Source organism: Vulpes vulpes, chromosome 10 (assembly GCF_048418805.1).
Source record: "Vulpes vulpes isolate BD-2025 chromosome 10, VulVul3, whole genome shotgun sequence".
Lineage (NCBI taxonomy): Eukaryota > Metazoa > Chordata > Mammalia > Carnivora > Canidae > Vulpes > Vulpes vulpes.
Genome location: NC_132789.1, coordinates 44282664 through 44298127, shown reverse-complemented (window position 1 = coordinate 44298127; position 15464 = coordinate 44282664).

Below are 15464 nucleotides of genomic sequence, written 5' to 3'. Positions count from 1 at the left end.
ACGGGTAGATGATAGATCTTGCTCTTCATGGGTGAAATGAATGGTGTCAAGATACGGGATTTGGGTAGAAGTGTTGTACAAGCATTTCCCACTCTTGCCTAACCAAGATACAAGAATCCAGTGTGCCCAGCAACCAGATTCCTCTAGAGAGATTTTATGGGCTAGGACCTAATCAGTTCTTTTCTTCCCATTTGGTGGAGGATTGTGTTACCTGATTCGGACTAGCAGGTCAGATAAATCCTGCTACTAGAATATTTTCTTATTTACCCAAAGTAAACCTTTCATGCCAAGTGCTTGGCAAAGTGTCTAAAAAGATCAGGAGCTAGGACTTCAATGAGCTAACAAGTTGTATAACTGGTTTTGCCTGCTTATTAATAAATATTTGAGCATGTGGTGGATTTCAGTATGAGACTTGCTTGCATTGTAACACACCACTTGGTGGTAAGGTTTGAGGAAGGAACATGTGGGCGTCTCTTACTGGTGAAGGCTACTGATATCTGTCCCTCATCTTTGCAATAACAACCCCTTCAAGAAACCCCCACTCAATAATTAATAGTTTATTAACAGAATATAATTAATAAGTGAGCAAATTGGCTTAGGTCAATATGCAACAGAAGATGACTTGCCTAAGGTCACATAACAAATGGATTCTTGCCACCATCAAATACCAGTTTGGACCCGCATTATCAAAGAGAAGCCAACCAATGTTAAGTCAAGGTAGACTGTGTTTTAGGAAGTTCAGCTTGCTACAGTCTAGAGAATGGGCTGAGAAGAGAAAAGACTGGAGACAGGAATACCACTGACGAGATTGTTGCCATTGCCCGGGTAAGTAAGGCAGGAGTCAGAGGGAACAAGCCTGGGTGCTGGCATCAGAGAGATCCTCATTCCAGTACTGGCTCTCCCAGTTATCAGGCATGGAACTGCAGGGAAGCCACAGCTACTTACTTTTTCTCAGATTCAATCTTCCTCAAATGAAATGATGATCAAATGAAATGATATATGTTCAGACCCCTAACTCTCTGACTGGTATGCAGTAGGCACTAAATAGGTGCTAATTCCTTTCACTACCATTAAACAATCAAATGGAATGATGTAATGGATATAGAGAGACTAGTCTAAGCCTAAGCCCATATTACGTGGGCAATAATAGAAACTAAATTTGTGGCCCAAATCACCCTGACCTACTCTGTGCCCAAAGTTTCCAAATATTTTCCCTATATGACTTGGAGAATCCTTTTTTATGACTACCACCGCCTTTAAGATTTAAGATAATTGTATACATATTCCTCTCATGTGCTTATGATGGACACTGAAGGCTTGACAACACGGAGGAGTCAGTCTGAATTAGCCTCTTGGCAAGTAGGAAATGCCCCTATAGTCAGGTAGTTGGAAAATAGATGGATGGACCAGGTAGAAATATATCTGGTCCAGTTCTAGCCTCTGGAAAAAAAGAAAACAAGACATACTCTGGAAAACCAGAGGCACCAAGAACTCTAAGGAATGTGGTTTCTCCAGGGAAAAAATCACATCTCTCCTGAAATTCTGGTTCCAGAACCTAGAAAATTGCTATACATTTGATGATCTCACAATACTGTTGTTGAGAAGGAGAACTGGTAGTTTGAACACATATGTTTATCTCTTCTCCTTCTTGGAGCCCCACAAAAATGACAGCAAGTGAATAAAACCAGAATAAACCCACAAGTATAAAAAGAGTGGGAGAGGAGGCATCAGAGGATAAGAAGATGGAAAGCCAAGTGGCAAAATTAGCAGGGCTGAGAAAGCTGCATACCAAGTGTCTGCAGAGGTGGTGCTAATGAGAAGCAAGGCATTTCCTGCCACAGAAATCCAGCGAAATTCAAGTACTAGGGGACCCAGAAACCCAGGCACGAAGACCAGGGAGAAGAATCGGTTGAAAACAAGAGGATTGGATGAATCCTCTGTGACCCATTAGCCCTTCAGGTCCAGCTACAATCTTGCATCTGTGAGGTGACTGTCCCTCCCCAGCGGGGGTCTAGAGGTTTAGTCTGGGGAGCAATTGAACCAGAGGACTGCCTCACTAGAAAAAAGAAAATTCAGTGCAAGTCTATATACCATTGGAAGTCTATAGACTCCATCTGTTCTCACCCCATGTCTCCCAGTCTCTTTACTTGGTGACTAGGTTAATCCCTCCCAAGGTATGAAAATGGGGACATTTTCTCTGGAGAGACTGAACAGCCCAGAGACCTAACGTTGTAGCTGCTACTATTAAAGCCACCACCACCACAAAAAAAAAAAAAAAAAAAAAAAAAGCCACCAAACTCCACATGGAAATACAGAATTCTTTTTTTTTTTTTTTTTAAAGATTTTATTTATTTCTTCATGAGAGACACACAGAGAGGCAGAGACACAGGCAGAGGGAGAAGGAGGCTCCTCGAGCAGAGCCCGATGCGGGACTCGATCCTGGGACTCCGGGATCACATCCTGAAGCTGAAGGCAGAGGCTCAACCGCTGAGCCACCCAGGTGCCCCAGATACAGAATTCAAATAAACCTTTTAATACCTGAGTCTTCAAGGTGAGTGGACAACAGACAGCAGACATTTGATGAAAGCCCCCAAAATAAGTGAAGGAGACTAAAACAAACAAAAATAAGGGACTGATATAAAAAAAGGGAGGACTAATATAACACTTGCCTCCTTTCATTTCTGGGATTTCACGAACCCTTCTTCCCCTCCTACCTCTTTGACCATTTCTTCTCAATCTCCTTTGCTGGATATTCCTCATTTCCTTGACCTTTAAATGTTACAGTGCCCACGGCCCTATCAATCCCAGAATCTCTTTTCTTCTCCATCTACACTCATTCGCGGCTTTAAACAATATTCAAATACTGTTGACTCCCAAATATGTGTCTCTAGACCAATCTCTTCCCTGACTCCAAACTGCGTATCTCCATGTCTACTCAACCTCTCCACTTGGTGACCTAACAGGCACCTCAAAACTAATGGGTTCAAAATGTACTACTGGTCTTCACCCCAAGAATCTGCACCTGCCAAAGTCTTCCTCATCTTAGTAAATGTCCATTCATCAGATAAATATTAATAAATGTCTTTCCCAGCTCAAGCTGAAAACCTTGTGTGTTAGTTGGAATCTCCCCTAAGAGCAGACTCTGAGATAAGGATTCAGATACAAAGGGTTTATTTCACAGAAGCAGGAGCCACTAGGAGGAGAGTGGGGAAGTGATATGTGGAAGAGAAGGTGGCCAATGAAGATGTGTTGTTGAGCCAGCCACCACTGATTGGCTGGAGCTTAATCTTGCAGGAAATGGTATAAAACACATGTATCAGAATTACCCTGCCTGAGGGACAAAGGAGGTGGGGTATTTATACACCAACTCCTGTGAATTACTGATTGACATAGCTTTCCACAGGTAGGGTTAAGTTCCCATAACTTCTAGTCTCAGGGAGGAATTGTTAGGCTGGCTTTTCTTTTTCACTTCTGGGAAAGGCCTCAGGCACAGAGATGCAGACACCTCGGGTACTAACAGCTCTGAAACTTTGGAATTCTACTTAACGCTTCTCCTTCTTTTATACCCCACATTCAGTCATTCAGTTGACTAGCAAATTTTGTCTTCAAAACGCATCCAGAATCCACAGCTACCACCTGCTATGATTATATTTCCTTTCCGGCTTAACTTTTTTGTTCTTATTAGAGTTAATACTTGCCTTATTTTTATTTTTTAAAAGATTTTATTTATTTATTCATGAGAGACACAGAAAGAGAGAGGCAGAGACATAGGCAGGGGGAGAAGCAGGCTCCATGCAGGGAGCCCAACATGGGACTCGATCCCAGGGCCCCGGGGTCACGCCCTGAGCCAAAGGCAGACGCTTAACCTCTAAGCCACCCAGGCGGCCCTTTTTTTTTTTTTTTTTTTAAGATCTTATTTATTTATTCATGAGACACAGAGAGAGAGAGGTGAAGACAGGCAGAGGGAGAAGCAGGGTCCTTGCGGAGAGCCCAATGCAGGACTCAATCCCAGGATCCTGGGATCATGCCCTGATCCGAAGGCAGACGCTCAACCACTGAGCCACCCAGGTGCCCCAGATTTCTGCCATATAGTTAATTAACAGATCCATCACCTCACATATGAATTTGCATGTATATGAGAGAACATTTAAGATCTACTCTCTTAGCAAGTTTTATTTTTTTTAGAGGAGGCATGGGGAGGGGCAGAGGGAGAGGGGGAGAGAGATCCCCAAGCAGGCTCCACATCCAGGCCCAGTGTGAAGCCCGACCTGGGGCTCAATCTCACAATCCTGAGATGCTGACCTGAGCTGAAATAAAAAGTCGGACACTCAGCCTACTGAGCCCCCCAGGCACTCCATTAGCAAGTTTTAATTTATATAACCATGTTATCAACTGTAATCACCATGTTGTGCATTAGTTCATTAGACCTTATTCATTTTATGGCTGTAAGTTTGCTAACCTCTCCCTATTTCCCTCATCCCCCAGCCCCTCTAGTTTGAAATGCCATCTTTTTCAAGTACAAAATTCCAATTGTTGGTGAGAGAGAGAGAGAGGGAGAGGTGTCTTGGATGTTTTATTCCATAGTAAAAAATAAGGCAAAATTTTAACAAACAATGTAATATAAACTATATTGGGAAAAATGGAAGGAGGGAAGGGGGTATAGATAACAGTATTAAATTCACATCTTCCACAATAGTCATTACACTGTTTTAGTGATTAATTGGACACTATTATAAGCATATTACCTCAAAATACAGCAGTAAATATCCAAAGAAACACCCCCCCAAAAATTGAAAATGGTTGCCTTTGGGGAGGAAGACTCTTGAGATGTAGAGATATGGAACATCTAAACAATGGGCATACACTGCTTTAATAAAATTTCCATTCTGATTTTAGATGAGATGATGTTTCTATTTATGTTCCAAACTTTCTATAATTATCTTTCATTTTTTAACTCTTTATGTTAGTGTTATGCAAATACTTACATGAATACAATACCTTTATTTTAAACGTTCTATGAAAATGAATAGAATAAAATGTATAGTTCTCTTAGCTGCCTCCTAATTCCTTCATTAGAGGTAACCCACTATTAATATTTTATGTGTATAAATAATCCCTGACTTTTTTCTATGCATTTATAGCTGTACATATAATGTCTCATTAACATTAATGAGATGATATTGTGCATCTTACTCTGCAATTTGATTTTTTCATGGTAAAAATATATTTTTAGAGATCTTTCCATGCCAATACATATAGATGTATCTCATACATTTTAACTATTGCTTATTATTCTATAATAGAAATGTAACCCACTTTTTAACAATTCCCTTTGGTGGATGTTAAGGTTGTTTCTATTTTTTCCTGCTGTAATGAACAAACATCCTTGTACGTGTGTACAGAAATTCAAGTTTCTCAAAACAGAGACCAAGAATGGAATTAAGGGTTTGAGGGAAGGCATAATGAAATTTTTAGTAGACACTGCCTGGCTACCTTCCAAAGATGTTGTCCCAATTTACAACCCCACCAACACTGTTGGAGAATAGTAATTTCCCTCACTCTTACCAAATGGATGTAATCAATTTTTAAGATATTTTTCAAGTTAGGAATGTTTAAAATACCTCATTTTTGTACTTTGCTTTTCTCATTGCTGATGATTGCACATGTTCTTATATTTGTTAGCATTTGTATTTCTTCTGTGAGTTGCTAATTTTTCTACTGTATTGTTGGTTTTTTACGTTGGGTTCATAGGAGACCTTTATGGTTAATTTTATGGTGTTTTTTGTGAGAGGTTTTAGTTTTCCATGTTATTAAATCTGTCAGTCTTTTTCTGTATGTTTTCTAAATTTTGTATCTTGTTTAGGAATGCCTTCCTACCCCCTCAAAATTTGGAAATACTCTTTTTAAAAAAGATTTATTTATTTATTTTAGAAAGAGAGAGTGAGGAGAGGGGCAGAGGGAAGGTAAGTAGACTCTGCGCTGAGCATGGAGCCTGACGTGGGGCTCGATCCCAGGACCCTGAGATCATGACTCAAGCTGAAAACAAGAGTCAGACGCCTAAATGCCTGAGCCATCCAAGTGCCCCCAAATTTGGAAATATTCTAAAGTTTCTCGTATTATTTTGTGTTTGGAGTTTATTTATTTTAATCATGCTGGAATTTATTTTTGTGCATGGTGTGAGGAATGGTGGGAACCTATTATTATTCCCAAACGAATAGCCAGTTGTCCCAACGACACCTGTTACAGACATTATTTTCCCCTCTAATTTGAAATGCCATCTCTATCATATACTAAACTCCAATAAATAAATGGGGGGAGAAAATCTGGTCTTAAATACTTTATTCTTTTAAAAATATTCATCTATTCTTGGGCTAATAATATTCTCTTTGAATAATTATAGCTTCATAGCACATTTTGATATCTAATAGGGTAGGTCCTTGCTCCTATATGGTCAACATTTTTGGCTACTCTCACATGTTTAGATCAATCTGCCAAATTTCTTTTTTAAAAAGATCAATTTGGGGGCAGCCCAGATGGCTCAGCGGTTTGGCGCCACCTTTGGCCCGGGGCGTGGTCCTGGAGACCCGGGATCGGGTCCCACGTCGGGCTCCCTGCATGGAGACCCAGTATCAAGTCCCATGTCAGGCTCCCTGCATGGAATCTGCTTCTCCCTCTGCCTGTGTCTCTGCCTCTCTGTGTGTCTCTCATGAATAAATAAATAAAATATTTTTTAAAAAAAAGATCAATTTGTGTGGCAATGGGATCCTTAAAATAAATGGTCTCCAACCTGTCATTATTTATATAGATATTCTTTTACATCTCAGAGTAAAATTTCATAATTTTATTCATATAGGACCTACCCTATACATTTCTTGCTAAATTTATTTCTTGGTTTTTTACAGATTTTGTAGCAATTGTGAATTGATTCTCTTCTGTGACATATTCTTTTTCTTTTCTTAAAACCTTATTTATTTATTTGACAGACAGAGAGAGAGAGCACAAGCAGAGGGAGCAGGAGGCAGAGGGAGAGGAAGAAGAAGTCTCCCTGCTGAGCAAGGAACCCAATGCGGGCCTTAATACAGGACCCTGGGATCACGACCCAAGCCAAAGGCAGATGCTTAACTGACTGAGCCACCCAGGTGCCCCTCTGTGACATATTCTAATAAGTCATTGCTGGTCTACAGGAAAGCTATTGATTTCTATATGATAATTTTATATATAACCATTTTATTAACTTTCATTCATTCTAATAATTTTCGTTGGTTCATTTAGATTTTGTAGGCACTTTCTTCTTCAAATAATGCTTTGTGTTGTGTCTTTTTCCCCCAATATTTATACCTCATCTTTTCTTCTTAAAAAAGATTTTATTTATTTATTCATGAGAGACACAAAGAGAGGCAGAGACCAAAGACCTGCTGAGATACTTTCCCAGTTACTTTTTATACCCGTTCTTTGCATGCATAGCAGTTTGTGCATATTACAGTAACATGTTCAACGTAATAGGATGCAACTGCATTTAATATAAACTACTTAATTTAATAGACTACACCAGTATATAATATTTCCATATTTAACTCTGGATGATTGCCTTTATAGGGGTCATAGTGTGAGCATCCCCTTCTGGGCAACCTGCACTATATATGCAACATTTGCCTTTGGTTTCTGGTAGATACTTTTTTTTTTTTTTATGATAGTCATACAGAGAGAGAGAGAGAGAGGCAGAGACACAGGCAGAGGGAGAAGCAGGCTCCATGCACCGGGAGCCCAACGTGGGAGTCGATCCCGGGTCTCCAGGATCGCGCCCTGGGCCAAAGGCAGGCGCCAAACCGCTGCGCCACCCAGGGATCCCTCTGGTAGATACTTTTAATCACATTATGGAAATATAATAACAGCAAAAGTTACTATATATTTGTGTTACCGTTGAAAGTGCTTCATATATTAACTCATTTAGAAAATTTCCTTCTATTCCCAGCTTACTAATAGTCGTGTGTGTGTGTGTGTTCACAGGAGTGTGGGATTTTACTGAATGCTTTTGCAGCATCTATTGGGATAGTTGTAGGACTTTTCTCCTTTATTCTGCTACTCTAGGGAATGAAATCAACACCTCTAGTGTTAAATCAGAACCTCATGGAGTCTCTACCTGAGCAGCTGGACATGGCTGGAGAAAATCACACAACTGGGCTGTCTCAACTGGAATTTCTGACTACAAACCTTAAAGGGGACTCAGTGCTGCCCAGTAATGCTGCTATACTCCCCCTGGTATAGCTTTGTTTTCCCACTGGCCAGTATGACCTCTTCTGCTCGCTGCGAGCCTCCAACATACTCCACCCCCTTCACTTGCTATCTAGAACTCATTTTGAGAAAGTAGAGAGCACTCAGACTCATCTTCCTCCCATCGAATCTACCAACTTTTCTGATCTGCATCAACACCCGTATTCCCTGCTTCCTCACCTGGGTCTACACTCTTATCCCACATTGTCTTCCCAAGGATCAAATTCCTTCTTTCTGCTGTACCATCAGTTTCTCCTTCAGTACCAGGCCTTTCACATCACCAAGATCAAATGCCTTGGGATCTCTCATCTTTTTTTTTTTAATTTTTTTTAAGTTTATTTATGATAGTCACACACACACACACACACACACACAGAGAGAGAGAGAGAGAGAGAGAGGCAGAGACACAGGCAGAGGGAGAAGCAGGCTCCATGCACCGGGAGCCCGACGTGGGATTCGATCCCGGGTCTCCAGGATCGTGCCCTGGGCCAAAGGCAGGCGCCAAACCGCTGCGCCACCCAGGGATCCCTGGATCTCTCATCTTTAAACACACATACACAGAATTCTCCCTAGACAGCATATCTCTCTTCAGCTGACATTCCACCTACTCCTACTCATAGCAAAACGTATGGAAAGATCGTCTATACCTGCTTTCTGCTTCTTAACCTTTCATCATGATCCAACCAAACGTTTAACCTCTTCATGGAAATTGCTTTTGTCAAACTTACCATTGACCTCTAGTTTGCCAGGTGCACTTCTCTGTTCTTCTCATCTTACTTGACCTCTATGAAGCTTTCAACACGGTTAACCACTTCCTTCTTGAAACACTTATTTCTATTAGTTTTGATAATACACCACTCTCCTCATTTTCTTCTACCTCATTGGCTGAAGCTTCTCAGTCTCCTTTACTGGCTTCTTGTTAAGCCAACCTCCAAATATTGGAGTGACAAGGACTCCATTCTTTGCCTTCTTGTCTTCTCACTCCTTTGGTGATCTCATCCAACTCTAGTGATTTAGTCTTCTTTCTTTCTTTCTTTCTTTCTTTCTTTCTTTCTTTCTTTCTTAGAGCACAAGTGGGGGGAGGGGCAAAGGACAAGAGAGTGAGAGAATCTCAAGTAGACTTCCCATTGAGCCCAGAGCCTGACAGGGGCTCAATCCCAGGACCTTGAGATCATGACCTGAGCTGAAACCAAGAGTTGGTCTCTCAACCAACTTAGCCACCCAGGGACCCTGTCTTGTCTTGTCTTTTTTTTTTCTTCTCTCTTTCTTTCTTTCTCTCTCTTTCTTTCTTTCTTTCTTTCTTTCTTTCTTTCTTTCTTTCTTCTTTCTTTCTCTCTTTTTCACTCTTTCTTTCTTTTTCTCTGTACCCAACATGGCTCTTGAACTCGAGAACCCCCGATCCAGAGTTGTATGCTCCACCCACTGAGCCAGCTGGGCACCCCTCCAGTTGTTTGGTTTTCAACACCTGATGGGTGACAAAGATTCCCACTTTGACCAAGTTTTAGATATACTCCTCTAAGGCCTCTTTTGATTAGGCCTGTCCTAATCCTTGTGCCCTGTCCTCAGCCTGCCTAGCTAGTTTTAGCAAGAATGTTGCTAATCAGTTTAGTGAGAATCCTCCCACCCTTGACACCTGATCAAGTTCTCATCTCCAACCTTTATTTTTTTTTTGTCTTTTTTATTTTTTAAAGATTTTATTTATTTATTCATGAGAGACACACAGAAAGAGAGAGGCAGAGACACAGGCAGAGGGAGAAGCAGGCTCCCTGCAGGGAGCCCGACATGGGACTTGATCCCAGGACTCCAGGATCACACCCTGGGCCAAAGGTGGCACTACACCGCTGAACCACCGGGCTGCCCAAGTCCTTGGTTTGTCTTTAGCAAGCATCCTGTTATGCCAGTTTAGCGAGAATCCCCCTACCCTTGATGTCTCCTCATAATTTTCCACTAATTGACCCCCCTCACTCTCATTGGCTATAAAATCCCAGTTGTTTTGGCTGTATTTAAATTTGAGCTCAGACTCTCTCACCTGCTGCAATAGTTTTGAATAAAACCTGTCCTGTCATCTTTACAAATGTCCAGGGAATAATACTCTTTAACTTGGCTCCCAGCTTTTTTTAATTTTTATTTTTTGGCTTCCAATTTTGTATCTTCAGCCCAGACAAGGCCTCTAACCTCTAGACTTAAATATACTATTGCCTCTTTGACAGCCCCTCTCAGATTGCTAATTGGAATTTCAAACTAAACAGATCCAAAATAAAACGTTTGATGTTCCTCTCTCAGTTTTTTTTGTTTTTGTTTTTTTAAATAAGATCTAGGGCACCTGGGTGGCTCAGTGGGTTAAGCGTCTGACTCTTGATTTTGGCTCAGGTCATGATCTCGGGGTTGTGAGATAGAGCCCTACATCGGGCTCTGTGCTGGGCATGGAGTCTGCTTGGGATTCTCTCTCTCCCTCTGTCCTTCCCCCATCCACCTACTCTCACACTCTCTTGCTCACTCTCTTTCTCTCTCTCTCTCTCTCTCATACACACACATACACACACAAAGAGGTAGGATTTACATCTCCTCACTTTGAATATGCGTGGGTTGTGGCCACTTTTGGCTAACAGAATATGATAGAACCAATACTAAATAGCTTCTGAGGCCAAGTCATAAAAGGCCATGCAGCTTCCACTTTGCTCACAGGAACACTTTCTGGAAACTCTGAGCACCAATGTAGGAAGTCTGATTATCCTGGGGTCACCGTGGTAGAGAGGCCATATGTAGATGCTTTATTTATTTATTTTTAAAATATTTTTTTTCTTTATTTATTTATGATAGTCACAGAGAGAGAGAGAGAGAGGCAGAGACACAGGCAGAGGGAGAAGCAGGCTCCATGCACCGGGAGCCCGACGTGGGATTCGATCCCGGGTCTCCAGGATCGCGCCCTGGGCCAAAGGCAGGCGCCAAACCACTGCGCCACCCAGGGATCCCTGTAGATGCTTTAGTTAGCTGTCCCAGCCTGCAAGTACAAAGGCCCTATGCCATGTGCTAAATATTAGGGACACAGAAACAAATGAGGCAGGGTTCCTGCCTTCAATATTTCCTACTAGCTACAACTTCAAGAAGAGAATCTAATTGTCTTCTCCTTCCACCCCAATGCACGTTACTTTGATATTGTAGGGACTCCTCATTCTCCTATTCTTTTTCTTCCTCATGCTCTTCCTCTTTCCCCTTTGTTCTTCCTCGACTTCGTCCTCCACATTTTATATTTCCCCCAATCTTTTTAAAAAATTTTATTCATTTATTTATGAGAGACAGACACAGGCAGAGGGAGAAGCAGGCTCCATGCAGGGAGCCCGACATTGGACTCGATCCTGGGTCTCCTGGATCACACCCTGGGCTGAAGGCAGGTGCCAAACCACTGAGCAACCCAGGGATCCCCTATTTCCCCTGATCTGATTCTCCTTATTGCCTTCCTTTTCCTCCTTCTCCATACAACCCTTACATCATGTCTTCACTCATTTTTACTTGTAGGAGTGAGATTCAGAATTGAGAAAGGAAAGGAAAAGAAACTTCTCTCCTGCTGTTAAACTTCTCTATTGCTGGGTATCAGAAAACCCCAGAAGTCAATGGCATAAGGAAAGAACCATTCCGTAACAAGTGTTGGTGAGGATGTGGAGAAAAGGGAACCCTTGTGCACTGTTAGTGGGAATGCAAAACAGTGCAGCCACTGTGGAAAACAGTAATGAGTTTCTCAAAAAATTAAAAATAGAGGGCAGCCTGGGTGGCTCAGCAGTTTAATGCTGCCTTCAGCCCAGGGCCTGATGTTGGGGACCCGGGATGGGGTCCCACGTCGGGCTCCCTGCATGAAGCCTGCTTCTCCCTCTGCCTGTGTCTCTGCCTCTCTCTCTCTCTGTCTCTCATGAATAAATAAATAAAATCTTTAACAAAAAATTAAAAATAGAAATACCATATGATCCAACAATTCTACTTTTGGGTATTTATCTGAAGAAAGTGAAAACACTAACTCAAAAAGATATACAGGGCAGCCCGAGTGGCTCAGTGAAACTCTCTCTCTCTCTCTCTTGCTCATGAATAAATAAATAATATTTAAAAACAAAAACAAAAAGATATACACACACATACACATACCCCATACTCATTGCAGCATTATTAATTATACTCAAGATATGGAAGCAACCTAAGTGCCCACTGATGGAAGAATGGATACTTTGCATTGCATCCATTATCTTTTTCATTATATATTTATGTATTTATTTATTTCATTATATATAATAATATATAAATATATATTTCATTATATATGTAATTATGTTTACACACAATAGATATAATTCATATATAGTATATAAACATATGTGATTCATTATATATATTTATATACAGAATATATATACTGGAATATTATTCAGTGTCTAAAAAATCTTTATTTATTTATTTATTTTTAATACTTTTTTAAAAGATTTTATTTATTTATTCATAGAGACAGAGAGAGAGAGAGGCAGAGACACAAGCAGGCATCATACAGAGAGCCCGATGTGGGACTCGATCCAGGGTCTCCAGGATCATGCCCTGGGCTGCAGGCGACGCTAAACCGCTGCGCCACTGCGGCTGCCCAATCTTTTTTTTTTTAAGATTTTATTTATTTATTCATGAGAGGCAGAGACATAGGCAGAGGGAGAAGCAGGCTCCATGCAGGGAGCCCGATGTGGGACTCGATCCTGGAGCCAAAGGCAGATGCTCAACCACTGAGTCCCCCAGGCATCCCGAGTGTATAAAAAATCTTGCTACTTGCAACATGGATGGAACTTGAGGGCATCACACTAAGTGAAATAAGTCAGAGAAAAACTTTATAATTTGACTTATATATGGAATCTAAAGCAGGCAGATGAACAAAAACAAGAAAGAAACTCAGAGACAGAGAATACACTGGTGTTTGCCAGAAGTGGAGTGTGTGTGTGTGTGTGTGTGTGTGTGTGTGTGTGTGTGTGTGAGAGAGAAATGGGAAAAGGGGGCCAAAAGGTCCAAACTTCCAGTTATAAAACAAATAAGTCCTGGAGAATATAATGTACAGTGTGGCGCCTGTAGTTAATAATATTATATAGTATATTTGAAAGTTGCTAAGAGAGTGTATTTTAAAAGACCTCATCACAAGAAAATAATTTTTAACAATGTATGGTCACAGATGTTAACTAGACTTATTGTAGTGATTATTTTGCAATATATACTAATATTGAACACATTTTGTACACCTAAAACTAATATGTCATTTGTGAATTATATCTCAATTTTAAAAACAACATTTTTAAATGCCTATGAATTCTGTGGGTCAAGAATTCAGAAAAAATAGGGGCACCTGGGTGGATCAGTGGTTGAGCTTCTGCCTTCGGCTCAGGTCGTGATCCTGGAGACCCAGGATCGAATCCCACATCGGGCTCCCTGCATGGAGCCTGCTTCTCCCTCTGCCTGTGTCTCTGCTTCTCTCTGTGTGTCTCAAATAAATAAATAAATAAATAAATAAATAAATAAATAAATACAGTTTTTTTTTTTTTTAATTCAGAAAAAATAATAGTGGAGGGACACCTGGCTGGCTCAGTCAGTAGAGCATGTGACTCTCGATCTCGAGGTCATGATTTCAAGACCCACATTGGACATAAAATTTACTTTAAAAAAATAATACTAATGAAATAGTTGTCTTTGTTCTGTACTGTCTGGAACCTTAGCTAGCAAGACTCAAATCGAGGGGAGTGACTCATATGGCTGGTCCCTGGAATCATCTGGAAGATTTTTTACTATGTGTCTGGCACTTCAGCAGGAATAGGTAAAAAGTTGGTTTTAGCTGGAACAGAGCACCTACATATGGCCTCTCTGATGTGATGGCCTCAAGGTAGTCAGACTTCTGGTATGGCAGCTCTGGGCTATGAGAGAGAAGGTTCCAGCAAGCAAGGTAAAAACTACATGACCTTTTATGACCTAGCCATGGAAGCCACATGGTATCAATTCTGAAGTTGTCTACTGATCAAAGTGGTCACGAGCCCACATATATTGAAAGGGAGAGGACACAGACCCCACCTCTTAATGGGTGATAGGTCAGAGAATTTGTGGCCAAGTTTTTTATTTGTTTTGTTTTTTAAGATTTTATTTATTTATTTTAGAGAGAGGGTAAGTGGGAGGAGGAGCAGAGGAAGAGGGAGGAGAGAGAAGCAGACTCCCCACTGAGAATGGAGCCCGAGGCAGGGCTCATGACCCTGAGGTCATGACCTGAGTCAAAATCCAGAAATGGACACTTAACCAGCTAAGCCACTCAGAAGCCCCGTGGCCATGTTTTAAAGCCACCAGAAGTTCTCAGTTCAAATGTCAGCATATCAGAGAGGCTATCCCTTCCTGTTTCTAAAATTGTCACCCCTAGAATTGTCTACAACTCTCATCATGATTCGTAATTATCTTATTCTTTTGGCTCATTTTTTGTTTATTATGTCTCACTTCAAGACTGAACTGCATGAGGAGAGGAACCCCACTTCTTTGGCTCACCCTTGGATCCTGATTACCTAGCCCAGGGCTTGGCATAAATAAATCACACTATAGAATTGGAATTAAAATCTAGATTTATCTCATTCCCTAATTCATTCTTTTTATTTCATCTTGAAGGAGAGAAAAAAAAAATCAATTGTCCCAGTTAAAAAGTGTAGTAGAAACAAATGCTGAAAGTAAAAACATATTAGTTGATTTGTTGTCAAAGCCTCACGCACTGCCCTCCTTAGTAGCTCTGCCATCTCAGAGATGGCAAAATCAAATAGAGTTGCCAAGTCTCTCTGTTCCTGGCCCTAGATCATGAATATGTAGAAACCTGCCTGCTTGCAAAATACAAAAGAGGGACTTTTTTTTTTTTTTTTTTTAAGTTCCAGGAGGTATTTTATTGTTTGACTAACGGAACACACAAAACTGGGCAGAGAAGTCCCCACGGAAATGATTGGTCACGTTTCATTGTTGTTTGCCCTCTGATCCTTCATCTTCTAAGCATTTATTATTTTTCTTTTAAAGATATTAGATATTTATTTTTATCACAAATGCAATCCAAATATGAATGAATGAATGAATGAATGAATGAATAAATAAATAAATAAATAAATGTATTATTGTTTAACATCTGACCCCACCACGTTCCTTTAAATAACAAAAAGAGCTAACTG